The following is a 12,420-nucleotide window of genomic DNA, read 5'->3' on the forward strand; positions in this document are numbered from 1 at the left end:
TTCCCTTCTTTTCACCACAACTCCTACATCCACAGGTTTGTTGGCTGGAGGTTTGCATGCAAGCTTGGCAACACCACAACACTTTGAATGTATTGATTTTGTATTTAATATCTGGTGAGGCAAGTCCCTCCTCACTCTTCTGAATTTTCTTGGCTAGTCTCAGACACTTATTTATTTATATGAATTTTAAAAAATCATGGAAAAGAATCTAAAAAAGAATACATATACATTATATATAACTGAATCACTTTGCTATACACCTAAAATGAATACAACATTGTAAATCAACTATATTTCAATAAAAATTAAAACAAACAAAACAAACACAAAATTACAAAGCATTTCTATAGACGTGTACAGATCAACACGAATTTTATAATAATTTAATTTAGTTTCCCAAATAACCCTGTTAGGGTTCTAGTTGAATTCTTATTCATTCTTGTATTTCTAGTGCCTTGCACAGGGCCTGGATCACGTTAGGCTTTCAAAAAACATCTGTTAAATGGAAATAAACCTTTGATTCCAGTGCCTGGGCTCTTTCTGTTACACCGTCCTGTCTGATTTGTACACAGATCACAGAGTCAGCCGGAAGCAGAACCAGAAGAACTCAGGTGTCATAACTCACCATCCAGCACTTTTTATACCGCATTTGTACCTGTAAAACACTTCTGAACATTTACACACAGCCCAGCACAAAGGAATGTGCCAGAGTGAACGGAAGGTCATAAGCCCATAGGAGACAAAGTGTTTTAAAATCCTGAAGAAATATCTCTGCCTGGGTCAACCCGTCCCACCAGCATCACAAGCTTCAGTGTGGAGGAACAGGAAGGACAGGTAATGCCCGACAGGTACATTTATGTAGGGGCAGATGGAATGTTATCAAATTTATTTATGTTTTCCCATAGGAGGAGCTGTATTTCAATGGCATGAATGTGAGTGCAAAAATAGGATGGTTTATCTGCCACGTCTGATCCATGTGGAGTTTAAGTCATAAAGTTTATTAGTGCCCCTGATTTAATATGACACATTTCCAGTGCAAATTGCTCTGAGATCATCGTGTTCATAAAATATGACAGAAATCTTTTAAGTGTAAGCATAAGTTCTGAATTAATTTAATAACCCAGTCTGGAAAGAGGCACATGGTTTAAAACATACCATTATGCACTGGACTCCTGCTTTCCTCTTCTACCCCCCCCCCGCTTCTCGTGCCACTTTTGAAAAGCTCTTCTTCGTGTCTTGAGTCAGCCGGCCTCTTCCCAGAGCTCAGGGTTTTGCCTTCTCAAGGAGGTTTGGAAGGAGATGTATTAGCATGGCCAAGGTGAGGGGGTCCGTCCTTCTGTATCCTGGGGGCCCTGAGCACAGCTGGTTTTAGTTTTTAATGGTACCTACCCAAGAGAATGATTTACCACCCTTAGTGGGCTGGGTGGTGCGTTGGAGTGCCAGCAGGCAAATCATAACATTGGAAGGTCACGGTTGCAGGGGGTGTGAATGCGCCCCCCTCATCTTTCCAGATGGGAAAAAAATTACAGCAGCAGGACACATGCCCCGACTCTCAAATGCACATGACATCACAGTGTAAATTGTGAATGTAAGGCTCTTTATCTCGTGGCAGCGTAAAACAAAACAAAATTTTCACCACGACAAAAAATAGAATAAAGAAAAGCTAGGAGCCCTTTGGTATAACTCGACCAACAGGGTATTCAGCCTTCCATCTCATGGACGGACCGGTGACACCACGTCAGAGAAATCTGAGACCCGCACTCACCACTCATGCTCAGATACTGCAGGGCCTGGGCTTCCTCCATGCTCACTTGCTAACTCACTTCCTGGGCAATCCTGTCTTTTTTCTGGACCGTGGGGTTGCCCTTTGCACTGGCAAAGGAGGCTGGGACCCTGCGCTGGGGGGGACCCTGGGCCCTCCCTAGACGAGCTCTGGGGCAATCCTCTGGTTTGCTCCTAATTCAGCCTCCAAGCAGAGCCTGGAAGGGCCACCCGAATGCCTAGTGATGAGACCGCTTTCCTGGTTGTGCTTCCGAGACGAAAACAGGGCAACGTGCTCCTAGTGGATCAGCTCCTCCCCGGTGGCTGCCAGCGGCTCAGAAAGGATGCTCTGCCACCGTCCGAATTTTGCTTGAGGGGTACCAGGGAGGGTGAATATCATTCTTCTTTCAGGTTTCTGCCATCACCTCTAGAAACTGCCAATAGCAAGAGCTCAAAGTGGGTTTTAGCAAGAGATCCCACATCATTCCTTCTAGGGAGAAGCTTCTTTTCCTTCAGAGCCCGGCTCACGTCCCACGTCCTCCATAAAACTGTCCCCCCAAAAACCAGCCAACAGTGTGATGTCTTTCTTCATCGGCCTCCCATTGCCTTCATTACTTAAAATATACCATTTGCTCTCAGTGATATTCCCACTGGCCCTTTCACTGTGCATTGTCTTGTTCTGTTTTCGGATTACTTCCTGTGGGTAAGTCTCGTCGCCCAGCCGGGCTATAAATGCCAACCCCTGTCCAGGGGCTTGCAGTGTTGGGGAGGGTGGTCCTCAGTGAATTCATGCTTATTTGAATCAGAGAGAAAATTGGAGTCTGGGCTGTGGGCTGAGGGCTGAGGCTGGGTGTGTGCCAGCCTTCCTGAGGAATGGGGGGGCACCCTCCCCGGGCAGAGTCTGTGGAGCCTGGACACAAGGAAGTCCTTCCCTCCAGCTTCCAAGCCTCCCTTTGCATCGGGACCCCTGGCCTCTGTCCTTTTCTCCTTGCTTCTCTCTCCAGCTACAGCACTTAGGTCCCCCATTGCCTTGTGTCTGAAATCCAAATCCCTCAAAAGTCAGCTCCACGGTCATCTTTTCCAGAGAGTGTGGCCCAGACCCTCAGCTGAAAGTTCCCTTTCCCCTCACTGAACCCCACTGGCATCTATTTTCATTTCTTTGATGGTACTGTTCAGTTTCTCTTTTTAGTTATTATATTTGTGCATGAACTCCCTTTTTTTTTTTTTTGTATTAACTTTTCTACTGTTGCTGCAACAAACGACCACAAACTTAGTGGCTTAAAATAACACAAAAGTATTACTTTACAGGTCTGGAGGTTAGGAATCCAACATAGGTCTCACTGGGCTAAAATCAGCGTGTCTGTGTTCCTTCTGGAGGCGCAAGTGGAGAATCAATTTCCTCGCCTTCCCCAGCTTCTGGAGGAGGCCCACATTCCTTGGTTTGTGGCCTCTTCCTCCATCTTCAAAGCCAGCAACATTGCCTTTTTCTGGACCCTTCTTCCATTGTTACATCTCTCTTTTACCACAGCTGGGGAAGCTTCTACCATTTTAAGGATTCACATGATGGTTTGGGTCCACCCGGGTAATCCAGAAGAATCTCCCCATTTCAAAGTCCTTAACTTCAATCACATCTGCAACCTTAATTCCCTTTGCCATGCGATGTAACATATTCACAGCTTCCGGGGATTAACACAGGGACATCTTTGGGGGAAGGCATTACTGTGTTTATCACATCTCCCTTATACCAAGAGCTCCTTTTGGTTTTTCAATAAATATTTTCCAAAATTCAATTAAGTGCCTGGCACTGCTCATGGAGCAGCGATACAGAGAGCACTGAGACATAATCTCTAGCCTCAAGAAGTTTAGAACCTGGTAAGACAGACGCAGAAACAATTACAAAACAGTGTGACACGTGCGATAGTGGAGCTGAGTGCAGACAGTAGAGGTAGCCCAGAGGAGGGGTAGATGGCTTTTTCTGGAGTAAGTAGTGGACAGCTGGTCAGGGAAGACCTCACCAAGAAAGTGACAACTGACCAGGTTCTGAAACAGGGTCCAGGTTCACCAGGTGGATGGCCAGGTGGGCTGGAGAAAGGTATTCTAGGGCGGAGCAGGCACACAGCATGTATGGGAGGTAGCATGGTCTTTGGAGGGATATCACACATGGTTTTGAGTTGCTGTGGCATTAGGTGTGGGAAGAGGGAAGCCAGTCTGGAGAGGCTGGTGGGAGCTGGATCCCAGGAGGTCTTTCATGCCAAGAAGCTTGGATTCTATAGTTGTAGGAAATGGGGAAGTCTTCAATGGCCTTAGGGAGAATTATATGTCAGAAAGGTTGGTGAAAACCATAAGGGAACAGTGACACAAGGCAAGAGAGAGAAGAATTTCGGAAAGGAGGGATGCATCAACAGTGTGAACATTGGAAGGAGGTTGGGTCACCAGAAGAATGAGCCCCATCATTGGGTTGGAGAGTGAGAGATTTCTGGTGACCTCACTGGAAGAGGTTTCCACGGAGAGGTGGGGGCAGAGGCAGTCTCCAGTGGACAGAGGGGTGACTGGGAGGTGAGGAAGGGAAAAAACGTGGTAAAACCAACTTGGCCAGGAAAGGGAGGAGAGCCCTGGGGTGATAGCTAGCGACAGTGGTCCCAGGGAGATTTTGTTGGTTGGATCTGCATCTGCTGGAGGTCACCAGCTGCCCCCAAGTACCCATCCCAGTGTCAGACCTGTTGTAGATACTCAATGATGGTGTGAAGAATGAAGGCATCATGCATATTTCCTGGAAGAGGCTGAAGCAACGTCACAGATTTGCTCACCGAGGATTCTTCACTGTCCAGGGGCATCCTTGGAAGCAGCTGAAGTCACGAGCTCTGTTCCTAATCACGTGCTTTCCCGAAGCTCGAAAGGCACCCGGCCAGGGTGTCAACACCTCAGGTCACACCACATCACACAGAGCCTCATTTGACTTTCAGGCTGATGTCAGCATTTTCTTACCTTGCTGAGAAGCTCAACTTGAAGATGACATTAATTTACATTTGCCCATTTTCAAATAATGCGTTCCAGATCCGAGCCGGCAGCAACGACTCAGAGGGAGATGCTGGCATTTCCTGGATGGAAAAACCTCTTCCCTGTATGCGGGAGACTGTGTGTGTTTTCAGGACTTTCCTTGGGAAACGGTCCACCAGTTTCCCAGGGAGCGTAATCCCATTTAACACCAGGGAGCCATGCAGGAAAAGAGACTCATCCTTTATCACCAGGAGGTGATGGAATTGTGATGCAGATGGCATGTTATGGGCTCCTCAGTTTCAGAAATGCCTCTTCTCAAGGTTAAAAATATTTCCCACATAGAGCTGGGCATGTACCCCAGCCAGCGTGTGGGGAAACAGGATTCCTGCAGAGCTGGGCATTGAGGTCCAAGACCTTGGTCACGGGGAGAGAGTGATGGCTCAGTTGCTGGGATACCCACCCAGGTCCAGGTGCAGGATGAGCCCTCCTGAGAAGACGTGCATGTTCCCGGTGCCTTGGCTTCCCCTGTGACCTTTGTGTGGGCGTGGGTGGTGGGGATATATGTGGAGTTCTTTGATATTCTTGAATGTGCGGTTTCCCAAACCCAATTCTCCTCACAGCATCCCAGCCTTGGCTTTGATCACTGCCTTCCCTCTCTGCGTCCCTCTAAGACTGTCCTCATAACCTTGTCCCTTCTCCCTGCTTCTCTTTCTGCCCTCCAGCACCAGCAGGATGAACAGCTTCTTCCTTTGTGCTCCTGTTTCAGCTCTATTATTTTGTCCCCATCATTGTTTGGCGTGTCTACCTTGATCCCTAAGCTGCGAGGCTCTGGGTCCTGTTTAACTCAGGAACTTCAGTGTCAGCACAGCACTCGAGACCTAGCACGTTCACTCTATAGATGAATGAACCTGTGAAGAGTCCATGGCTACCCATCCTTCAAGGTCCCCCACCTCACTTTCTATTGCCTTTTGCTCAATTTCTTCCAGAATGATGCTCTCTCAATTCTTGCCCTCGGTTCAACCAGCATCTCCTGAACACCTATTATGGTATTTGGTGTTGGGAGTAAATTTGACTAGATGCCTGTCCTCAAGACATTTAATGAATAGTTGAGAATTTAGATAGGTTAATCAACAATTGAGTGAGACAGATGGTGTTATGGAGAAACAGTTGCAGAATAATAAAGGCTGTTTTTAATAACCTTCGAAAATTTATTTTAGTGAAGGTTTTATCACTTTGATGCTAAAATGAAATTTTAATGGAGCTGAATGTAAAACCCTGAATTTGCTATTTTGTTGCACCATAGATTAAACATTTTTTTTCTAAATTAGAAGATAATGTGTTTATTGTAGAAATTCAGAAAAACATAAAAGAGTAAAGGAGAAATAAAATTAGTAACCTACACTCAGGGATAACTGCTGTTAACTTTTGGGTACATTTCCTTCTAGCCTACTTATCATCTATCTATAAGTGTCCTTTGTTTTTTGAAAAACATGACATAAAACTGGAATTCTGAAAGTTTTCATTCCTTTTTCCTCTTTTATTACAAACACTTTATCATTAAATACTATGAAATGATTATCAATGACTATGTGATATGACTGTGTCATGGTTAAGACAAAAACTATTCTTTGCTTTGGATTTAGACTGTTTCCAGTTTTTCTTTATTATAATTAGTAGGAAAATTTTTGTACGAAAACCTGTGTTATTTATCTGTTTTTTTCCTTTTGGGATATTCATCTTTTTTCCTATTGATTTTTCAAAACCCCTTTATGTCTTAAGAGCATCCACCTTCTGACATATCTATGAAAAATGTATTTCCTGGTGTGTCTTTTAATTTTGCTTAGTATCAGATTTTTAAAGCCAGAAAGGATCTCTGAGGAATTTAAAGCTAACTCTTTCCTCTTAAAAGCAAGAAAACTAAAGCCAAAATATTTAAGTGACTTCCAAATGGCTCCTAGACTTGGTCACAGAGCATTCCTAGAACCCAGGACCCTGGGCTCTCGGTGTCCGAAACTCACAGTATTTTCTCCAGCATCACATCAGTACTGATTGTACATGGCTGTTCTTTGCTTTCCAATGGCTTAATTTGTGTTGGTTTTGCCTTCCTACCTGGAGGGCAGGGATGGTCTCTTGCGCCTGTTCTCTATCTACCTTATCTGGTGCCCCATGCCCTTCCCCTGCTTCCTGCACAAGGCTTAGCACATGGCTAGGAATGGAGTGGTCGCTTAATACATACTTGTTAGTTAATACACTGTTTATTTTTTATTGAGGTATAGCTGATTTACAATGTTATATTAGTTCCAGGTGTACAACATAGTGATTCAATATTTTTATAGATTATGCTCCATTTAAAGTTATTATAAAATATTGGCTATATTCCCTGGGCTGTACAATGTATCCCTGTAGCTTGTTTTATACATAGTCGTATGTACCTCTTAATCTCATATCATGCCCCTCCCCCATCCCTCTTTCCGCTGGTAACCACTCGTTTGTTCTCGGTATCTGTGAGTCTGTTTCTTTTTTGTTATATTCATTCATTTGTTTTATTTTTTTAGATGACACATAAATGTGATAACATACAGTATTTGTCTTTCCCTGTCTGACATACTTCACTAAGCAATACCCTTTAGGTCCATCCACATTGTTGCAAATGGCAAAATTTCATTCTTTTTTATGGCTGAGTAATATTCCACTGTGTGTGTGTGTGTGTGTGTGTGTGTGTGTGTGTGTGTGTGTGTATCACATCTTCTTTATCATTCATCTGTTGATGGACACTTAGGTTGCTTCCACATCTCTGCTATTGTAAATAATGCTGCTATGAACGTTGGGGTGCATGTATCTTTTCGAATGAGTGTTTACTTTTCTTTAAATATATACCCAGGAGTGGGATTGCTGGATTATATGGTAGTTCTGTTTGTAGTTTTTTGAGGACCCTCCATACTGTTTTCCATAGTAGCTGCACAAATTCTTTTTTTTTTTTTTTTTTGCGGTATGCGGGCCTCTCACCGTTGTGGCCTCTCCCGTTGTGGAGCACAGGCTCCGGACGCACAGGCTCAGCGGCCATGGCTCAGGGGCCCAGCCGCTCCGCGGCATGTGGGATCTTCCCGGACCGGGGCACGAACCTGTGTCCCCTGCATCGGCAGGCGGACTCTCAACCACTGCGCCACCAGGGAAGCCCTATTGGTAGGCTTTTTGATGATAGCCATTCTGACGGGTGTGAGGTGATCTATCATTGTGGCTTTGATCTGCATTTCTGTTGATTAGTGACGTTGAGCAGAATACACTGGTTTTTAAAGAGGTACCAATAATGATAACACAAAGTATCTCACTGGATGCTTTCAACAAATCCGTGAAGAAGGCAAAGCTGACACGGCCATCCCTGTGTGATGGATGAGGAAAGTGAGGATCAGAGAATTTAAGGGACTTATTCATGATCTCACAGCTAGACCACGGCAGAACCAGGACTGCAGGAAATTTCTCCTGACTTCAAACACGTAGTTCTCTCTGCTATACTGGGCTCTCCCTCACGCAGGCTCCCTTGCTCCTGCCCAAAACCCCCAACTGGGGCAAAGGGTGGGCCGTTGTTTCTGATGCTCGGATGGGTTGAAGAGGAAGCTGGAGGCCTATGGTCACCCCTTGTCATACCGGGAGAATGGAGCTAGGTCTTTCTTGACAGGGTTTCTGAATTGAAGAACGAGAAGCCTGTGAGGAGGTACCAGTATGGTTGGCGTAAAGGCATCAAGTTAAACTCGGCCTCGGTTTTGTTGTGCTTTTTTCATTTTTCTTACATTGAGGTAAAATACATATAAACATGAGATGAATCTTTTAAAGTGAACGGTTCTGTAGCGTTCGGTAATTCACGATATTGTGTGGCTACCACATTTATCTACTCCCAAGCGTTTTCATCGCCCCAGAGCAAACCTGTCCCCAGTGAGCAGCTACTTCCCACTCTCCCCTCCCTCAGCCCCTGCCCATCCCTCAGCTACTCTCTGTCTCTCTGGATTTCCCTCTTCGGGACATTTCATAGAAATGGAGCCACTCCACATGTGACCTTTGTGCCTGGCTTCTTTCAGTTAGCATGTGTTCAAGGATTGTCCACGTGTAGCAGGTGTCAGTCCTTTGTTTCATTTTTTATGCCCGAATGATATTCCATGGTATAAATATGCCAGCGTTTGTTTATCCATTTGTCTGTTGATGGACATTTGGGTTGTTTCCACACGGCCTGGGTTTTGAGGGCCAGGGCCCCTGAGAGCCAGAATCCCTCCGATTATCCTAAAACCAACCCTATATTGACTCTACCCCAAGGTGTGTTTGAAACTGCTTTTCTCCATGGGAGGCTCAGGGACCTCTTTTGGCTTTTAAAGTGACTCCAGATGGAGATTCCGAGTTGCAGAGCTGTGGATCCAGGGAAGGAGCTCGCTTTTGGGGATTCCGAGGCCCTGGTGCAGTGGCTGCAGTGACAGGGCGGAGACGCCCCTCTGCTCCCCGCGGGCAGGACAGGGGCTGCCTGCAATCATCTCTCTCCTGCACTTCGTTAACAGCTTCAATTAGCCCAGGAGCCAGCGATGCTTCATCAGCTGCCTGGATCGGCAGCAAAATTAAGCCGTCACGTTTATGAACTGCCCGGTGAGCTCTGGGAGGAACTCTGCATATTTTATATTTAATAACTTGCTGCTCGTTTTTATTTATAATGTTAATAATGATTTGGGGGGGTTGCTCTGGGAGAGAGCAGGAGGGAGAGAGAGAGAGAGAGAGAGAGAGAGAGACATGGCGACTTCGACACAGAGAGATGGCAGGGCTTGTGACAAAGTGGAGACTGCTCTTACCTCTGTCATCACCCGCCCCTGACCCGCCCTACCCCACAGTGGTGAGGGACAGCCCTCCGGTGACAGGCAGCAGGGGCTTGTCCGGCCTCACAGAAAATGCTCTCTGCCTGGAGCCTAATGACCGGGAGCCGGCGAGGCATCCTGTGTGTGCGGGCAGCCTCTCTGGGCTCACTCTTACTGTGTCCATCCTCTGACGTGGCGAGTGGGGTCCAGGGGCCCCGTGGGCTTTAGGCGGGCCAGTCCACAGAGTGGGGCTTCCCCTCTCCACCCTCAGGTCTGCCTCATTAGCTTCCCCTATGGCCTGTCCATGGGTGGATCAGACTGGGCGAAGGAAGTGAGGAAGTGGGCTCCCCCCTGGCTCCAGGAAATATTTCATAGTGTACCTGCATCGTTGGAGAGCCCCTTAGCATCTTTCAAAATGAGTGTTTTAGCGACTCCTAAGTTTTGGTTAACTTTTTCTTTTATATTGGAGTAGAGATGATTAACAATGTTTGGTAGCTTCAGGTGCACAGCAAAGCGACTCAGCCATACATATATATGTATCTGTTCTCCCCCAGACTCCCCTCCCATCCAGGTTGCCACACAACATTGAGCAGAGTTCCCTGTGCTCTACCGTAGGTCGTTGTTGGTCCATTTTAAATATGACAGTGTGTACATGTCAGTCCCAAACTCCCTAACTATCTCTTCCCCGCATGCTTCCCCCCTGGTAACCATAAGTTTGTTCTCTAAGTCTGTGAAGTGACTCTTCGTTTGCATGTAAGGAAACTAAGGTCCAGAGGGGCCAAGTGACTTTCCCAGGTCACCAGCTGGCTGGCGATGGCACACAGGGACGTGGGAAGGGCATCCGATTTCCTGTTTTGGGTTGGGTAGTGGGGAGGCTGGGCATCTCAGGTCACCCCGCCTGGGTTCAGGGCTCAGCTCCGCCCCCGAGTACCCGTGGGTACTTGGGCAAGTTCTCTGGCTCCTGGGTCTCAGTATGTGCCTCCGTAACCCAGGAATAATCAGAATCTGCATCTCACGGGATTGCTGGGAGATTTCCTCAAGATCACATTCGTGAAAGTACTTTGTAAACTGTAAATCACTGCACATATATTTATCCATCACCTGCTGCTGGGAAGGCCCTCTGGCCTGTGGTGTAGCTGGGTGGACTTCAGGGCAGGGCTTTGCAACTCTTTTCGGGGAAAGAGCTAACTGGTAACTGTCTTAGCCTTGGCGTGTCTTCTGGTTTCTGTTGAAACTACAACTGGGCCTCCTTATCCACTGGGTTCCGCATCCTCAGAGATGGAAAATATTTGGAGAAAAGATTCCAGAAAGCTCCCAAAAGCAAAACTTGAATTTGTCACACACAGGCAGCTATTTATGTAACATTTACATCGTACCAGGTATTATAAATAATCTGGAGATGATTTAAAGTATACGGGAGGATGTGTGTAGGTTCTATGCAAATTCTACACCATTTTATATAAAGGACTCGAGCATCTGTGGATTTTAGTATCTGAGGGGGTCCTGGAATCAGTCCCTCTTGGACACTGTACTCCCGTCTGCAGTTGTAGCTGAAAGCAGCCTTTGACAATACATAATTCCATGGGCGTGGCTGTGTTCTAATGGAATTTATTTACAGACGCAAGCTGTGGCCGGATTTGTTCTGCAGGCCATTTGTCCACTTCTGCTCCCAAGCCGCATGTTCCTGGGGCTGAAAGCACTGCTTCTGAGAACGCAGGGCTGTCTGGTGGGAGGGTCCCCTGAGACACATTCACTGCACCACAGCCTGGTTGCTTCACAAGGAGGTTTTTTTCCCTGCAAATGTTCCCTACCAAGAGTATAGTATTAAAAGCTCCATTACCCATGGCCTCCTGTGGGCCCCTCTAGAGGGGACTGACCAGGCTTGGTCTCTGAGCTCCAGGAGCCTGGCTCCACTTGTGTTTAGGAGAGGAAATTAATTGTATTCACCCCCCCCACCCCCGCCCTCCCCGCTGCTTCCATTGTTGACAATTAAGGTAACGCCTCTGCCCCAAAGATTTTGTGGTTGAAAAGCTCACCCAACTTTCTCCCATAGCTGCCTCTTTCTGGAGGGTTTCCATTGCCACTGTCCTGGAGGATAAGGTGGGGCAAAGGGAGAGGGAGTAGAACGCAGAAAATGCTAGAGATGGGAGAAGGCTGAACGGGGCAGGACAGGGAATCATTCACTTTTACTGCTCCCTCGTCACTTACAGGCTTTGAGCTTGGTGTCACCCAGACACCAGATCTAATCTTTCCCACCACCTTACAAGGTGGATTATGCCATCTTGCAGGTGGAGTAGCAGAGACCCAGATGGGCTGGTTATTGCTAACGGGAGTGAGAGGTGGGTCCGGTTTCAGTCCGGTTCTGTCTGATTTCCAAGCTCATCATCTTCCCACTACACCTCACTGCCAGACAGATTTATTGGGTCCGCGGAGCTCAGCAGAAATGCCTTCACCTGCTCCGGGCACACCCTCTTCCTCCAGGGCAAACATGAGACGGCGGAGTGGAAGAGTTGGGGAAAGCATGGGCTGAAAACCAGGAACCTGCATCAGAGCTCTGCTCCTAAATCTCCACCTGACCTTGGGCAAGTCACAGCCACTTGGCTGGCCTCGGTTTCCTCATCTGGGCACTGAGCTAGTCTTGATGGCACCTTCCAGCCCTGTGATTCTCAGAGCTTTTCTGCAAAGAGCCTGTGGTGGCCAATTCGTTCTGCTTCTCCCCTGTCTGGCTGCTCAATAGGAGGGAGGGAGGGAGCAAAAAAGCAAGGTCAATCAATTCCAGCCAGGACCGAAGCCTAAGAGATGGGGCGTGGCGTGCTGAAAGATGATGGCTGGC

This window comes from Orcinus orca, chromosome 21 (assembly GCF_937001465.1).
Source record: "Orcinus orca chromosome 21, mOrcOrc1.1, whole genome shotgun sequence".
Lineage (NCBI taxonomy): Eukaryota > Metazoa > Chordata > Mammalia > Artiodactyla > Delphinidae > Orcinus > Orcinus orca.